General features: G+C 49.7%; 1 protein-coding gene and 1 long non-coding RNA gene across 17 annotated transcripts in view; both read left to right on the forward strand.

Moving 5' to 3' along the window:
* The first annotated feature begins 2,458 nt into the window (after positions 1 to 2,458).
* Positions 2,459 to 5,167, forward strand: LOC144338055 (uncharacterized). Its single transcript, XR_013411817.1, has 2 exons — positions 2,459 to 3,915; positions 5,037 to 5,167. It is a non-coding gene; the product is annotated as an uncharacterized LOC144338055 (long non-coding RNA).
* Positions 5,168 to 5,314: 147 nt separating this feature from the next.
* The window catches only part of NLRC5 (NLR family CARD domain containing 5), a 93,133-nt gene continuing 86,107 nt past the window's right edge, over positions 5,315 to 12,340 (forward strand). For 15 of the 16 annotated variants that reach the window (XR_013411763.1, XR_013411765.1, XR_013411764.1 and 12 more), the window contains exon 1: positions 5,315 to 5,395. The gene's annotated coding sequence lies outside the window, so the exon portion shown is untranslated. The remainder of the gene's footprint in view (positions 5,396 to 12,340) is intronic. The other variant, XM_077986075.1, reaches the window with a different exon arrangement.

Genomic DNA, 12,340 nt, shown 5'->3' on the forward strand with positions numbered 1-12,340 from the left:
TATTTCTTTGTAGCAGGCAGTAGGGAACAGCATTTCTAATACTGAGATTACAGGCATGAACCACCATGCCTGGCCTCCAGCTCACCTTCTTATGCTCAAATTGTGTCTTCTCCTTCCCACCCTCAAGCTACAATACAAAAAGTTTCTTCCAACCGTCTCAGTCTTGGAAGGTACCAGGTTCTATTTTCTCTGGGTGTGTAAAGTAAATGCCTCTCCCATGTTAGCTAAGTGAGATGGGAGGAAGCACAGCAAGATGCTGGCTAGTGCAAGGTCCCTGGGGTAGAAAGAATCATGGTGGATTCAAGAACAGTCAAGAGGGCTGGTGTGGCACTGAAAGCAAAGAACTAGGGGCAAGAGATGAGGTCTAACCAGCAGGCAAGGTCACATAACAAAGGTGGTAAAAGGGCCTGGTCTTTATTTCAGCAGCCAAGAGAGACAGCTAGGAGGCTGGAGCTGTGGAAAGCTCAGAAGTAAGATGCCCCTTCAAGTCTGGGAATATGTGAGGGGAGGGCACCATCTTCTGAGCCAGGTTTCTTCCAAGCCCTTCCCTCCTCCTCCAAGTGCTTTCTGAGACCTGTTTCTCTTCCTTCTCCGGGGTCTAATGCAAGGGTCTGACTCACTAAGCAGGAGCACTCATGGGCAGGATGGGCTGCTCTCAAAGGGCCCTGGCAGAAGGAGTCAAGGTGGTCTCACCAGTCCCTGAGTCTAACGTGGGAATTCTAGGTCTTGGAATATTGGCCTCTGAGGTGATGACACCAGTTAGGAGCCACATCCCACCCAAGAATACTCCCTCGAAGAGGCTGGAAAGGCCCAAGGCCCCCACCCTGATGCTACAATGACAGAATCAGGATAACTTGGCAGCCCTAGGCAGTTCTTCCTTGAATGGAGACTTTTATTAGCACGAGGGACAGACAGAGAAGTCACTTGGAGTCTTACCCCTTGTAGACCCCAACCCGGCTGGGACTCCAGAAGGCCCCAGGGCTCTGCTCCAGAAAGAAGGGCAGGGGCATCCCGCCAGCTTCCTTCACTGTCCTTGGAGAGGTCTCCCCAGGGCTGAGCTGGGAGGCACTTCCATGTCATTTCCCATCCAAAGAGTGCAATTAGCAGGAGATATGGAGTCCAGTGGGTGAGAGGCTTACAAAAATGGGGCTGACCTCCAAGCCCCTCTCCCAAATTCCAGCCCCTCCATCCAAGCCTAGAAGTTCTGACCTAGTCCTATTTAAGTCCTCCTGGCCTGGCTGTGTGTGTAGGGGGGTCCTGGCCCCAGCCCAGTCAGGATCAGTTCCAAAAAGAAGGCCACACCTGCTGCTTCCTCCAGGGAAAAACAAGTGCTCCCCAAGGCCAGCACCAGGCAGAAGCACATCCTGCCACCTGGGCTACTGACTTTGGGCAGGATGGGGCCCAGGTTTTTGGCAAATAGGAAGGGTAGAGGGAAGGCCTGGTTTTCAGACCTGGGACTAATCCCAGCTCCCCACAACCCCAGTTACTAATTCTACCCTCCTGGGGCCCCTCTGTGCCTCTATTTCCTCTTCTATTCAATGGGATGATAATACTTTCCATGTAGGATTCTGGCAAGGGCTGGGTTAGCCCAGAGGAGGAGCCCATGGTAGCCAAGAACAGCGGCTGCAGAGGTGGCCTGCCTGGGTCCACCGTTCAGCTCCTCTGCTTCTGTGTGATCTCAGGCAAGTTATTTAGCCTCTCTGTGCCTCCCTTTTCTCACCTATCAAAAGAAAGATGACAGTTGCCATGAAGAGTAAAGGAGAGGCCAGGCATGGTGGCTCAGACCTGTAATCGCAGCACTTTGGGAGGCTGAGGCAGGGGTATCTCAGGAGTTCAAGTCCAGCCTTGCCAACATAATGAGCCCCCATCTGTACTAAAAATACAAAAAAATTAGCTGAATGTAGTGGTGCACACCTGTAGTCCCAGCTACTCTGGAGGCTGAGGCGGGAGAATTGCTTGAACCTGGGAAGTGGAGGTTGCAGTGAACCTATATTGCGCCACTGCACTCCAGCCTGGGCGACAGAGTGAGACTTTGTCTCAAAAACAAACAAACGAACAAAGAAAAAGATTAAAGGAGAGAGCGGCTGCACTTTGGGAGGCCAAGGTGGGCTGATTGCCTGAGCTCAGGAGTTCAAGACCAGCCTGGGCAACACAGTGAAACCCAGTCTCTACTTAAATACGTTTTTAAAAAGTTAGCTGGGCATGGTGGCATGCACCTGTAGTCCCAGGCACTCAGGAGGCTGAGGCAGGAGAATTGCTTGAACCTGAGAGGTGGAGGTTGCAGTGAGCCGAGATCGTGCCAATACACTACGGCGTGGGTGACAGAGCGAGACTCTCTTTCTCAAAAAAAAAAAAAAGAGAGAGAGAGAGAGCGCACAGTGTCTGGTACATCCTAAGTGCTCCATGAGTGCCAGATATTGGTTATACTTCATGGAGGTGAGGTACACAGAGGTGTCAGGTCATGCGGACTCACTCCATTCTCCAGTTAACCCCGACTCCCTCCCCACCCACTTCCTGAGTCCTTCTGCTGTCAGACTTTCCTCTCACATCTCCAGTTTCCCACCCAAAAGTCCAAACACTCAAGATTCCTTCTCATCTCCAACCCATAAAATCTGATTGGCTTCTTCACACTCAAGTGTAAATGACTGATGGCCATTTGATTGACACTGGAGGGGCTGGCACATTTTTAGCCAAAGGTGTGATGTGGAATCTCAGGCCGCAAGCCAGTCTGAGGACAGGGGAAGTTTGAGAAGATCGCCCTTCCAGAACCCTTTGGTGATAACGTTTCTGGCAGGCCTGATACCCCCAGAGTGAAAAGGGCTCCAGGTTCAAGACCCAGCTCTGCCCCTGATTGCTGTGTGACCTTCAGCAACTCGCTTGATCTATCTGGACCTCAGCCTCTTCATCTGCCTAATGGGATAATAATCTTTGTCCTGCCCTCCTCAAGGGGCTGTTCAGAATTAAATGCATCTGAAAATGACCTGCATGTGTGTCTCGGACTGTGGTTATTTGTTCATGTGTCTGTCAATCCTGCCTGCACAGGGAGCAGGTCAGTGTCTTTCTTGGGACTTTGTGTAGGACCAATCATCCAGTCAGTGCTCAGTGAACCTGCTGCTTCCCTGTAGGATGTCTGGGAGGTGGGTGGAAGGCCTTCCTAGCAGGCACATACTGAAACATAATCAATCCCTCCCATGCATACAGCTCACACCCACATTCTCATCCATTCCCACCATGCCCCTCAGTGGCCTGGGGAGGCTAGAAATACCCCACTTGACAGATAAGGAAGCTGAGTCCAGGGGAGGTCAAGGCATTTGTCTGAGGTTATACAACTGGGAGTGGTGAAGCTGGGAGTTACACACAAGCAATCACTGCAAAGTCTGTGCCCTTCCCACTCTGAGCTGTCATGCAATTTGCAGATATCTGAGTTGGTCCTAGGAGGAAGGCAGTTCAAGTCTCATGGGGATTTGGGGCCTGCAAAAGGGGACAAAAATATAAGGGCAGCTTATGGGCTTCAGGTACAGATTGCATCAGTCTCAACTTTAAGTCATCAAATGATCACAACCACTCTATGTGGAGTTTGTATTAACATCATCCCTATCTTACAGATGGCAAAACTGATGTGCACATCCATTCCCACCTGGACCCAGACGGGAATGCAGGTGCAGGGTGAGTGGGGGCCTGGCACACCCACTCTCTGTAGAGCCTGCATCCTGGCACCTCCCTGAGCCCCTGTGCACCACACCCAGGGGCAATCTCAGGAGTCTCGGGGGCTCTTGCCCCTTTTGTGGACAGGACATTGAGGTAGGCAGGTAAAGGTTGGCTCACCTGCAGAGCACGGATGGGCGGGGACTCCAGGCTGAGTCCCCCCCTCCTCCACCCAAGGTGGAGACTAGGTTGGAGGAAAGGGGGAATGCTGTGCAGGAGGGGACTTAGAACCTGGGGGTCCCGGGGTTGGGCACAGTGGCTCACGCCTGTAATCCCAGCACTTTGGGAGGCCGAGGCAGGCAGATCACAGGTCAGGAGTTCAACATCAGCCTGGCCAACATGGTGAAACTCCATCTCTACTAAAAATACAAAAATTAGCCGGGCGTGGTAGCACATGCCTGTAATCCCAGCTACTCTGGAGACTGAGGCAGGAGAATCGCTTGAACCTGGGACATGGAGGTTGCAGTGAGCTGAGATCGCACCACTGCACTCCAGCCTGGGGAAAAGAGCGAAACTCAGTCTCAACAACAACAAAAGAACCTCGGGGGGTCCCGGACTCCTGGCCTGGAGGTGCACTCCAGTATGAACAGAGGAGTCAAGGCATTGGGCCTATCTAACACAGTCAGTAAGCTGGAGAGTAAGACTTGAACCCGGGATGTCTGATGCTGATGCTTGTGTCCTGACCACTACCTTGCAGCATCCTCACACCCACACCCCACCCTGGCCTGGGAGGCAGGGGAGCATCATTGGTCTGGGAGTGAAAGTTGCTTCCCTGTGGGATGTCTGGGAGGTGGGTGGAAGGCCTTCCTAGCAGGCGCAGCTGCCCACAGGATGAATATGTCCAGGGGGAGAGGAGCCACCTGTCCCAGGATGTGGGCAGAAACCTGGAGGAGCTGAAGCTGGACTTTGAGGACGGCCCCTGACCCCATCCTGGGAGAGCCACCTCCCCTTCCTTCTGCCCCCTCCAGTCCCTCCTCTCCTTCCCTGCTCTCCCTCCTCCCTCTTTCCATCTCCCCCTTTCTGCCTGTGATTCCTCGTGTGACTGGGGCAAGATCCTTCACCTCTGTCCTCCCTGAGCCTCAGTGGCTCACCTGGAAAATAGGGTGATGCCTGCAGGAGTATTTTAGGGTTACTTAATGAGATAAATTGGTAGACTGTTTTTCCCAGGTCAGCCAGCCAGGGGCTCAGTGAATAGGAACGAACGCTGCTGCCATTCCCTTCTCCCCTAGTTCGTCCTGGAGGCTCTACACTCTCTAAGTCCCCTCCTCCTGCACTGCATACCCCCTCTCATCCAACCCAGTCTCCACTGAGGCACTGAGGCAGGGTCTCAGCGCGGAGTCCCCACCTACCTGCGCTCCGCACGTGAGCCGACCTTCACCCGCCTGCCTCAGTTTCCCGTCCACGAAAGGGGCGAGCGCCCCCACGTCTCCTGGGACTGTCCTTGGGTGCGATGCGGGGCTCCAGGGAGGTGCCAGGGTGTGGGCGAAGCAAGGAGCGGGTGTGTTAGGCCCCCGCCCATCCCGCGCCCGAGCCCCATCTGGCTGGGGCTGGCACCTCGAATCCACGTGATTTCTCGGCAGCAGCCGCCGGTTCCAAGCACTGGCCCGGCAGCTCTAGGCAGCTTCTACTTTCAGTTTCGCGCAGAGCGCAGAGCCGGGAGCGCAGAGAGTGAGTGCCGGGAGCTCTGAGGGTGAGTGCCGGGCGTGCCGCGGGGCTGCGGGACCCGGGCTGCGGCGAGCGGAAGGGGGAGGTTCGGGGTTCGAATTCTGCACGGAGAGGGGTGGAGGGGATGTCAGAGGCCCTGGAGCGGGGGGTACCGGTCGCCGGGTGGTGGACAGGGCGCCTGTAGCTGGGCAGCGCGCGCAGCCTGCGGCCCCGGGAGTTTAGAGGAGGAATTGCCGGCCCGGAGAGGATTGCAGATGAGGGTCACCTGGGTGGGGGGACATGGTAAGCGGCTTGCAGATAAGGGTCACCTGGGTGGGGGGACACGGTAAGCGGCTGTGCTTCCCTCCCTGCTCAGTCCCTGTCACTTACCGGAGCCACCCACTCTCTCTGTCTTTTTCTTTGCAACTTTTCATTGATTTTAAAACGATTAAGGAAGGAAGTTACACTGTTCATTATACGCAATTTAGACTTTTTAGCCTAAACAACTTTTTATTATGGAAAATTCCAAACATATACAAGAGTAGAAGGAATAGAATTAAGTTGAGCCTTGTGCACCTGCGGGTTTTCATACAGTGAAGCACCACGTATCCACGCTCCGCTTGGAGAGTCACGACCCTAAGGCCACCTAGGTGGCCCAATCTCCACCGCTGGTTATTTTGAAACAAATGGCAGACAGCATAGCATCTCAACTGAGGTATTTCAGAATGAACTAAAAGATAAGACATCTTTTAAAAACAAAACCACAGTACCACCAGCATACTACAAACATTTTAATAGTTATTCCTTAATGTCAAATCTCCAGATTATTTCTAAGGAACATTTAACCTCACAAGTAATAGGTGAATACGTGGGTGTTGTTTTGCTACTTGCTTTCTGCATTCCCATGTGGTTTTTGGTCACTATTCTCACCCGGAAAGCCAGGACCTGGAATTAGCTGGGGTGATCATTCGGGGAGGTCCGAAGAGGCTCCTACCTTCAGTGCCGTTTGCGTCCATTTTATAAGTTGGGGTTCTTACGTTTTCCTTTTTTAAAAGGTTGAAGTTTCTGCAGACCTAAAAAGCAGTTTGAAAACTGGCAGTTCCTAGCCTCTAAAACTTGGGGGTAGCAGGAGGCAGAGAGGACCTGGGGCCAGATCCTGGAGCCTCATAGTCCCTTCAAATCACTTTCCGTTTCTCTAAGGGAGAAATAAACCTTGACAAGCCATGGGCTTTTCAGATGTATCTGATGCTTTTCAGATGTATCTAGACTCCCATCCAGCGTGCTTTCTGCAAACCTTACTGACCATAGCCCAGAATGGCCATCCATGATGCCCATCCCCCTTGTCTCCAGAAGCACAGTGCCAGGTGGACCTGCAGCTGGTGTGGACGGTAGACAGACTGGGGCTCTCAACACCTGGTATTTGATGGATGACCATGAACTAACCATTCCCTTTCTCAAAACTTTGGTTTCTCATCTGTAAAATGAACATATGCAGATCTAACCTACAATGTGTGTTTTGTGGATTGAATGAGATGACGCACACACGCCCAGTGCCTTGATCAACCTTAAAGTGCTGCGCAAGTGTGAGAGGAGATGATCCTTGAAGAAGACAGATAAGCAGAGGGGAAAGTTCTTGGAAGAGTTTCACAATATGCTGAGCTTTATTCCTGGATCAGATACTGAGCTGTCCCGGTGTCCACAGGGCCAGATCAGCCTCCACAGACCCCAACACACATACCCTCTTCGCCTCTGAGGAAAGTTCAGCAAAACTTCTTTTGCTTGTTGTTGTTGTTCTTTTTTTTTTTTTTTTTTGAGACGGAGTCTCACTCTGTCGCCCGGGCTGGAGTACAGTGGCCGGATCTCAGCTCACTGCAAGCTCCGCCTCCCGGGTTTACGTCATTCTCCTGCCTCAGCCTCCCAAGTAGCTGGGACTATAGGCGCCCGCCACCTCGCCCGGCTAGTTTTTTGTATTTTTTTAGTAGAGACAGGGTTTCACTGTGTTAGCCAGGATGGTCTCGATCTCCTGGCCTCGTGATCCGCCCGTCTCGGCCTCCCAAAGTGCTGGGATTACAGGCTTGAGCCACCGCGCCCGGCCTGTTGTTGTTCTTTATTCCGTTTTTGTTTGTTTGTTTTTTGAGACGAAGTCTCACTCTGTTGCTCAAGCTGGAGTGCAGTGGCACAATCTCGGCTCACTGCAACCTCCACCTCCTGGGTTCAAGCGATTCTCCTGCCTCAGCCTCCGGAGTAGCTGGGATTACAGGCGCCCACTACTACACCCAGCTAATTTTTGTATTTTTAGTAGAGATGGAGTTTCACTATGCTGGCCAGGCTGGTGTCGAACTTTCAACCTCAGATGATCCACCCACCTTGGCCTCCTGTGGGATTACAGGTGTGAACCACCTCGCCTGGCCGCTTTTTTTTTTTTTTTTTTTTTTTTTAATAGAAATGAGGTCTCGAACTCCTGGCCTCAAGTGATCAGCCTGCCTCGGCCTCCCAAAGTGTTGAGATTATGGGCGTGAGCCACCACACCCAGCCATAACTTCTTAGCATGACTTTTCCCATTTGTTATGAGTTCAACTGTGCCTCCCCACAAAAGATAATGTTGAAGACCTAAGCCCCAGTGCCTCCTAACGTGACCTTATTTGGAAATAGGGCTGTTGCAGATATAACTGGTGAAGATGAGGTCATACTGGAGTAGGATGGGCCTTGAATCCAATAGGACCGGTGTCCTTATAAGACAGGAGATGGACACATGAAGACAGAGACATACGGGGATCAGACAGTCATGGACGGTGGAGGAAGAGTGCAGTGATGCATCTAGGAGCCAAAGGACACCTAGAATTGCCAGCAGTCAGCGGGAGCCAGGAGAGGCAAAGAAGGATCCTCTCCTCTAGCCTTCAGAGGGAGCCTGGCCCTGACCACACCTTGATTTCAGACTCTGACCTCCAGAAGTGCGAGAGAAGAAATCTCGGTTGTTTTAATGTACACAGCCTCGTGGCACTTTGTGACAGCAGATACAGCAGTACTGTGACAATACTAGGAAATGAAGACACCATCTCAGCATCTCTGCTCTGTTTTCCATACAGAATTGGACTAAGGATCAGGCAAGCTAATGCAAGTGCAAACACTGTAAAAACTTTGGAGGCAATCTAAGGATGTGAGCGAGATTTGTTTGCCAGATCTTTTTTAATTTTATTTATTTATTATTATTAATTTTTTTTTTTTAGTGAGAGGGAGTCTCACTCTGTTGCCCAGGCTGGAGTGCAGAGGTATGATCTCGGCTCACTGCAACCTCCACCTCCCAGGTTCAAGAGATTCTCCTGCCTCAGCCTCCTGAGTATCTGGGATTACATGCATGTGCCACCATGCTCAGCTAATTTTTGTATTTTTAGTAGAGACCGGATTTCACCATGTTGGCCAGACTGGTCTTAAATTCCTGACCTCAGGTGATCCACCTGCCTTGGCCTCCCAAAATGCTAGGATTATGGGCATGAGCCACCACGCCCAGCCTGTATATTCATATTTTAATGGACTTATACATGAAAATAGTATCTCACTTTTAAAAATAAATGATATGGTATTATGTGTTAAAGGAAAATTAAATCTTACAATATCATTTTTAAATTTTTTAAATTTTTCATAGCTAATACATTTATATAGTTTCTAAAAATGTAAAACGTTTGGAAAAATATATAATGAAAAATAAGTCTCCTTCCATCTCCTGTCTCCCAGCCACCCAACTGCACTCCCCGAAGTCAATCAATGTTATCAGGTTCTTGTGTCTCCTTCCAAGGATAGTCTAAGTGGGTTTTTACAAACATGGATACATACATATATACATACATATACACATACATAGATACACACACACGTGTACTTTTCTCTTCTCACAAATGGCAGTATACTATATGTAGTGTTCTCTAACTTGGGTTCTTTTTTTTTTTTTTTTTAACTTAGTGCAATTTGGAAATCTTTCTACATCAAAATTTTAAAATCTGCCTTTTCCCTCTTTCTTTTTAACGGCTGCATAGTATTTCACTGTATGACTGCTCTGTAGTTGATCTAACAGTTGTAGAACACTTGGGTTATTTCCTGTCTTTTGCTGTTTCAGCAGTGCTGTAATGAATATCCTTGGTCAAGCATCATTTTTCATATGTGGGAGTGAATCTTTAAGAAAGCCAGGAGTGGATTTGCAAAGTCAAGGGGAATATGCAGTTTGAACTTGGATAAATGTGGCAAATTATCCCCCCTTAAATGTTGTACTAATTTTTGCTCCCACCAGTTGGAGTGGGGAGGGGCCAAATATCCATATTTGCAAATCTGGGAGATGAAAAATGGTGTGTTTTCTGTGCCTCTTATTATGAATGAGTTTGAACATCTTTTCAAAAATTTTAGAGTCACCTATAGCTCCTTTTCCATAAACTGTCAGTTCATATCCTTTGCCCACTTTTTATTGGTTTTTGGTCTTTTTCCTGTTGAGTTGTAAAAGCACTTTTCATGTTGAGGGAATTTGCTCTTTGTCTATAATATGGTTATACTGTCATTTAAAATGGTGGCATCGTTGCTTATAGAATGTCTGAACCATATCCATCATTGTTAGATATTTATATTCGGTCTCATTTTCTTGTATTATACATGGGATGTTTTCCCTGTTTTCCGTTAAAAAAAAAAAAAAAAAAAGGAAAATATGACATTTTAATTCTTCCAATAGCTCTCACCATAATGGTGAAGGAAAGGAAATATGTTTGGGAAAATACTTCGATAGGATTTGGGGTGGCTGGAACCTGTGTACAAAATGGCCAACAGGGACCAGGACATGTTGGGTGGGAACAGAGTGCTTTGCATGATGTATGCGTGTGGGGTGGAGGTGCTGTATTTGCTCCTGAAAGAAAAGGGGGTGGAGGGAGGGGAGAAGAAAGGAAGGAGAGAAGATGGAGGGAGGTTAGCCACATAGGGAGATGACTCCCAGAAACTTCTTAGGGGTAGGATGGCAAAAGGGCATTTTCGGTGAGTCCAGGAATGCCCTCTGCTCCGTATGAGTCGGATACCAGCACCGCAGACACCGGCTCTGGCTCCACACTTGCTGTCATGAATGCATTCAGCTTCTCCGCTGAGCTTCCACACCATACGAGGTCCTGCTCTAGGCACTGGGCCACAGCTGGGAACACAACCAAGTCCCTGCCTTATGGAGCTGATATGGCAGTAGAAACAGACAAACAAGTAAACAAAGATGTGCGTGTCATACGAGGTCAGGTGGAAGTGACTGCAGTGAAGAAGGCAAGGCAGGCAAGGGTGGAGCATGCTGGAGAGAGAGGTAGACGTGGCCTTCTCATAGGGATGTTGGGACATTTGAGAGAGAACTTGAAGGGAGTGTGGCAGGGAACCCTGGGCCATGATGTCTGGAGGAAGAGGGAACCAGTCAGAGGGGATGGCAAGAAACAAAAAAAGTGGGGAGAAGAAGAAAGCAGAGAAGAGGTGGACAGGAGGGAGAGGAGGAGACAATGCTGTTTAAAGTCTGCTTTTGTGCTCCCAAATGCTCACTGTGAATGACATTTTTGCAATTTTTGCAATTTTGTTTTGTAATTTAATAATGGGCTAGGCGGGGCGCAGTGGCTCACGCCTGTAATTCCAACACTTTGGGAGGCTGAGATGGGCAGATCACTTGAGGTCTGCAGTTTGAGACCAGCCTGGCCAACATGGAGAAGCCCCATCTCTACTAAAAATACAAAAATAGCCAGGTGTGGTGGCACGCGCCTGTAATCTCAGCTACTCTGGAGGCTGAGGCAGGAGAATCGCTTGAACCCGAGAGGTAGAGGCTGTGGTGAGTTGAGATCGTGCCATGCTCTCCAGCCTGGGTTACAGAGGGAGACTTGGTCTCAAAAAAAAAAAAGTGGGGGGGGGGGGTGGGTGCTTGAATTAGAGCAGGAGCCCTCAGCTAGAGGAGCACCCACCCACCTCCTCCCCAGGAATTGCAGAGCTCCCAGGGGAGGCCATAGCCTCCTGTAGGTCCTGGCATTGCAGGTGGGTTGGTGTCCCAGCTGACTGTTTCTGTCTCAAGAAAGGGAGGGCCGCTTCCACTGACATCCAGGCGTAAGCAACGCCCTGGTGAACATCCTCGTAGCTAGAGCTTTACTCACATTCTGGATTGCTTCCTTAGGCTCAGTCCTCAAAGTGTACTCCTAAAGGGATATATGAACTTTTATTTTTAAAATCTTTGAAACCGTGTTGTCAAATTTATCTCCTAAAAGATTGTGCCAATCTAGAGAGGCTGCCGACCGCTGGAAGCTTCCCGATGCCCTAGCACCTATCCCTTGCGGGTGGGATGGATCCTGTACCATCGCCAAACCCTCAAGAACCCTGTGTCCTGTCGGGTCCCTTCTGTCCCTCCTGGTGAAATGTACGCAGCATGAACGCCTTGGGAAGCTGGTGCTTTGAGGCATTCAGATCTTACCATGGCATCATGTTTGAAGAGAGAAATAGCTTGCTGTTTTGTGTGTCTCTCAATAGTCTTATTCACTGAGTTCTTGAAGGTGTGCTGTGTGTTTCTGGGCTGCAGAATCCTTTTATCGAAATGTACAGGTCAGTATTTTCCCGAGAAAGACCTATCCAGTAGGCGTTCACAAGACGATTTTAGGAGGTGTGTGGAGAGGGCATCCAATTCCATTGAATCACAAAGTGACAAAGTTGTTCCCTTTTCAGTTCTTTTTCATTCTTCCGGACTAGTCAAAGAGAAAGCCTCAGTCAAGTGCTAACGCATCTGTAAACCTCTCACATTCTTGATATTTTCAGCAAGGGGAGGCCAGGGCTCCGGTCAGAGCCCCAGGTCTGCAGCGATACCCAGCTACAGTTCAACAGCATCATGGTATTTTTTGTTTTCCTTGGCTTTCTTTCTTTCTTTTTTCTAGACAAGGTCTCACTCTGTCACCTAGGCTGGGGTGCACTGATTGCACAGCTCCATGCACAGTTTCCTGCAGCCTCTATTTCCCAGGTT

This window comes from Macaca mulatta, chromosome 20 (assembly GCF_049350105.2).
Source record: "Macaca mulatta isolate MMU2019108-1 chromosome 20, T2T-MMU8v2.0, whole genome shotgun sequence".
In the NCBI taxonomy this organism is placed as follows: Eukaryota; Metazoa; Chordata; class Mammalia; order Primates; family Cercopithecidae; genus Macaca; species Macaca mulatta.